Genomic DNA, 5,486 nt, shown 5'->3' on the forward strand with positions numbered 1-5,486 from the left:
TATACTAAGAAAATCAACAGCCTTCCGGCTATGTTTCACATGCATGCACGAAAATTGGCACACATATGTAACACACCAATACCTACAAAAAAGACTCTTGGAGCAAAATTCTAAACCCAACAGGAAGTCAGTTATTTTTAATATTATGAGCAAATTTTGTCAAATTTTGGTCATTTCCATGTGTTGTATTTTAACTAACTAACTCCTAGAGATTTCTTCAAATCAACACCAAATTTGGTATGCCTAATCTAAAGGCCTTTGCGATGTTAAATTGCGAAGATCTTGAGTTTTCGTCGAAGGGCGTGTCCGTGGTGGCCTGGCAAATTTCGATGATTCGCCATGAAAAATGAAGTTGGGGCAGATGTGTTCTGAAGGCCAATATTCCATCGGGTGTGGCAAAATGGCTCGATAGCGCCACCTAGACACTTTCAGTGGAGTGCATATACATTTTCAACGGAGTGCGCCTCGAGCTATGTTTCACGTACATGTACAAAAATCGGTATACCCATGTAACACACCAATATCTACAAAAAAGTATCTTGGTACGAAATCCCAACAGGAAGTCAGTTATTTAGAATTTTCTCTGCAAAATTGTTGTTTTTGCCATTTTCAGGGGTTGTACTTTAACGAACTCCTCCTAGAGATTTATTCAGATCAACACCATACTTGGCCAGTGTAATCTAAAGGCCTTTGCGATGTTAAATTGCGAAGATCTTGAGGTTTCGTTAAAGGGCGTGTCCATGGCGGCCTGACAAATTTCGATGTTTCGCCATGAAAAAGGAACTTGCTGTAACTCAGACATACAATGTCCAATCTTCCCCAAACTTCACATGTTCGATAAAGAGTCCTGGTCCGAACACATCTGAATGCCAATATTCCATAATAATGATAGCGCCACCTGCTGGCAACAGGAAGATTGGAACATATAAGGAATATACTTTGATATATTCCAATCATATTTATGACTTTAAATAAATATTTCTCACCATTAACCTTTTTACTAATGCCACTCGCTGGCGGGGAGCCCGGGTGCGAGGGCCCGTTCATCGCTGCTTGCAGCCTTTGGTGCGAGGACCCTCTTGGAATTGCTCCGTTTATTAGGGCCCGAGCACTGCAGTGCGAGGACCCTATTGGAATTGCTCCGTTTATTAGGGCCCGAGCACCGAGGTGCGAGGACCCTCTTGTATCTGCTTTGTTTATTAGGGCTCAAGCCCGAAGGGGCGAAGAGCCCTATTGTTCTTCTAAGGATTATTCTTGTTATTATTATTATTTTTATTTTTTATTAAACCTTCCGGGGTGTTTTGGGGGCCTTAACATGCTCAAAAACTCTTGAAAATTGGCACACACATTGGAATCTGCGGCCATCAGGACGCCGCAGAGGCTGGGACCCGGGCGTGGCACAGGGGCTCTACAGCGCCCCCTGGAAGACAGTCAGAATTCTTGAACCATAGCTCACACACACTTGCATGTATTTATATCAAACTCGGTACACTTATAGATCTCATTGAGCCGAACAACTTTCACACTTTATGTCATAGGCTCCGCCCAACAGGAAGTCAGCTATTCAGGGCTGTTTAAAAAAAGCATGCTCTGGAATTTGAAATACTCCTCTGAGGTTTTCAACCCGTTCGCCACGAAACTCGATGAACATGATCTCAAGACATTGAGGATGAAAAATTGCGAGGGGATTTTTGATATCTCGAACGGTTTGCCCGTGGCGAGGCATGGAACTTATGGCGAGAAATGAGAAACAGGAAATGTCTAATAACATCCACATACATTTCCTGAATTTGATCAAACTTCATGGGTTTGTTCGTTGTATGATACCGATTGTATATATGTGGCTATTAAGAGTCAACGTTATAGCGCCACCAACTGGCAGCAGGAAGTGTGTCATTTTCCAAATGCTTTGAATTCAGCATCTAATTTTTACTCGATTTACTTAAAACTTCATCAGAATAATGACAAAACACGGCCGATGTAAATCTGTTGTGGGGATATTGATATCTGATATAGTGTTGCCATGGCAACGTGTCAAACTTGAATGTTCTGTTATGGTGAGTTTGAGGCAGACAACAAGCTCAGATTTACATGAAACTCAAAACACATATCAGTATTCTTGATAGCTAGACAATGGCAAAAGTTTTTAAAAGGGCGTGAAGGAGGCACTCTATAGCGCCACCTTTTGTCAAAAGTGGGGGGGTTAGTTTCAGCTACAGACACCAAACTTGGTACATAAATTGTTCTTTTCAAGACGGACAACTTTCTAATTCACAGTCATCAGCTACGATCAACAGGAAGTCGGCTATTTTGATTTGAATGTGTATTTTTGAGATTTTACAGTTGTGAATTAATGAATACTCCTCACAGGGGAAGTACACTATACACACCAAACGTTGTCTACATGAAGAAAAAACATCGAGGAACTTAAATTGCGAACAGATTTTGGTTAGCTTGAACGGTTTTGTCGTGGTGATTTTTTGAAATGACAGTAAAAAGTGAAACATTAATCGTCTTGTATTTTTAAATTGCAGCTTCCAAACCTTTAAAAAACATTTTTAATTTAGAAAACCAGTGATTCTGAGGAAATATGCATAGTTTCATGACTTTACAGCACTGTATGATTAAAAGAAAATTAAAAAACTGTCAGACATCTGATCTCACTCTGTCACTCTGTGTGCTGACTCTGTGTGTGTGTGTGAGTGTGAGTGGGGGAGGGGTGTGAGCTGAGTGGCAGACAGACAGAGAGAGAGAGAGAGAGAGAGAGACTTAAACATCTCTTTAATCACCAGAAAAAAACTGTATTTTAAATAGTTATTTTTTTGTTGTTGTTGCTAATTGTGCTGTTATCATTACATCTTAAGAAATATCTTAGGCCTTATCCTTTTCTGACAGTTTCAGGGATTAAAAAAAATCCTAAAAAACCTTATTTGTGCTGCAAATAATAATTTCAAACTCATTTGATACTGACCTCTGTCACCCTGTGACATGACATTTATTTGAATTTACATAATCTCAAGGATGTAACAGTAAAACTGTTCAGCTCACAGATGAAGACTAAGCTTTAATGCAAGCAGAACTATTTCACAAATGCTTATAGGTTAATGAAATCATAACAAAACACTTTTAAATTATTTAAGGATTTGGTAACACTTTAAAATAATGTCTCAATTGTTAACATTAGTAAATGCATTGGTAACACTTCATAATAGCTGCAATTCTTAGCTAAGCATTAGTAAATAGTCAGTTCATGCTTTATATAGCCTTCTCCCAAAATTAATATTTTAGTAAGCATTTTATAAATACAGCTATAATTAAATTGTTCATGGTTTATATGCACATTTATTTTGAGGAGATTAAAGGCTGTAATCTCCCTAAAAAAATGTAAAATAAAAAATAAAATAAATAAAATAAACAAACACAGAACTCATAAATATTTATTTCAAGATGCAATAAAAGAAAACTGTACACTTGAATTTATATATATATATAAATATATATATATATATATATATATATATATATATATATATATATATATATATATAAAAATATAAATATATATATATATATATATATATATATATATATATATATATATATATATATATATATATATACACACACACAATTGCATAAGTTTATATTTAAAAATGTTTAGCAAGTGTACAGCTAATAATAATAATAATGCATTTTATTTAGTTTTAGCTACAGACACCAAACTCGGTACTTAAATTGTTCTTATCAAGACGGACAACTTTCTAATTCACAGTCATAAGCTACGATCAACAGGAAGTCAGCTATTTTGATTTGAATGTGTATTTTTGAGATTTTACAGTTGTGAATTAATGCATACTCCTCACATGGGAAGTACACTATACACACCAAACTTTGACTACATGAAGAAACAACATCGAGGAACTTAAATTGCGAACGGATTTTGGTTAGCTTGAACGGTTTTGACGTGGTGATTTTTTGAAATGACAGTAAGAAGGGAAACATTAATTGTATTGTATGTCTAAATTGCAGCTTCCAAACACTTCAAGGCATGTTTTCATACAGAGATCAAATCATTATGAGGAAATATGCATAGTTTCATGACTTTACAACACTGTATGGATAAAAGAAAAGAAAAAACTGTCAGACTTCTCAACTGACATGATCTCACTCTGGCCACTCCGTCTGTGTGAGGAAAGGGAGGGGGAGAGGGAGGGGGAGTGTGAGTGTGAGGGGGTTGGTGACTGTGAATCTTTGGTGACTGACAGTGTGTGTGGATTGTAGGGAGGGGCTGTCTGGCAGAGAGAGAGAGAGAGAGAGAGAGAGACCTAATCATTCCTTTAATAATCAGGAAAAAAAATCTATATTTTAAATTGTTATTGTTTTTGTTGTTGCTAATGGTGGTGTTTTTTTCCTTTCATTACAGGTTAAGAAATCTCTTAGGCCTTATCCTTTTCTGACAGTTTTTGGGATTTAAAAACATCCTAAGAAGCCTTATTTGTGCTGCAAATTATAATTTCAAACTCATTTGATACTGACCTATGACAACCTGTGACATGACATGACATTTATTAATCTCATGGATGTAACAGTAAAACTCTTCAACTGACAGATTAAGCTGCAATGCAAGCAAAACTATTTCACAAATGCTTATAGGTCATTAAAATCATTACAAAACACTAATAAATTATTAAAGGGTTTGGTAACACTGTATAATAATGTCTAATTTGTTAACATTAGTAAATGCATTGGTAACACTTTATAATAACTGCACTCATTAGCTAAGCATTAGTAAATAGTTCATGATTATAAAGCCTTTTCCCTTAATAATAGTCATTATTAAGCAGGAATACATCTCTAATTACATTGTTCTTGGTTTAAAAGCACATATATTACAAAGGAGATTAAAGTTTCAGTTGTCTTATAAAATAAATCAATAAACACAACCCAGTTTGATTCAGAATTCAGAAATATTTATTTCAAGATGCAATAAAAGGAAACTGTACACTTGAAAAGGTTTTGAGCGATTCTTGAAGGACTAGCATCACCTTCACTTGTACGATGGTTTGAGGAATATATCTTCCAGATAGTACCGCCGCTCCCTATATGCAGAGTATGCAGTCTTCGTAGAGCACCAACTCCCAGAGGGGGCACCAGTTGCTCAAAAAAAACAAAACAAATATGCGCCATTCTCCCATCCGCGTTCGCGACCACTCAATAGCATTTGAGAAGAAAGACTTGTAGTCACAAAACAATTGTAATGTGTTCATATAGGTGTCAGCTACAATGCACACCTTATACATTTTTTATACATTTTAAAATAAAGTGTTACTAAAGTTATATATATTGTTCTGTGTATGTGATTTCAAAGTCTAGATTGGTCGGATTAACCCTTTAACTGCCACATCCCTTAAAACTTGATTGTCAGAGGGTTACTGTAAATGCTTATGCCCGCTGGGCACAGTTTTCCCGATGCCACCAGGGTGGCG

The 5,486-nt window shown here is 36.2% G+C and overlaps 1 protein-coding gene across 2 annotated transcripts in view; it reads left to right on the plus strand.

Moving 5' to 3' along the window:
- LOC127970069 (exportin-5) overlaps nt 1-5,486 on the plus strand; it is a 173,632-nt gene that overhangs the window by 136,718 nt on the left and 31,428 nt on the right. The gene's annotated exons all lie outside the window — the stretch shown is intronic.

Source organism: Carassius gibelio, chromosome B13, assembly GCF_023724105.1.
Source record: "Carassius gibelio isolate Cgi1373 ecotype wild population from Czech Republic chromosome B13, carGib1.2-hapl.c, whole genome shotgun sequence".
Taxonomy (NCBI): domain Eukaryota; kingdom Metazoa; phylum Chordata; class Actinopteri; order Cypriniformes; family Cyprinidae; genus Carassius; species Carassius gibelio.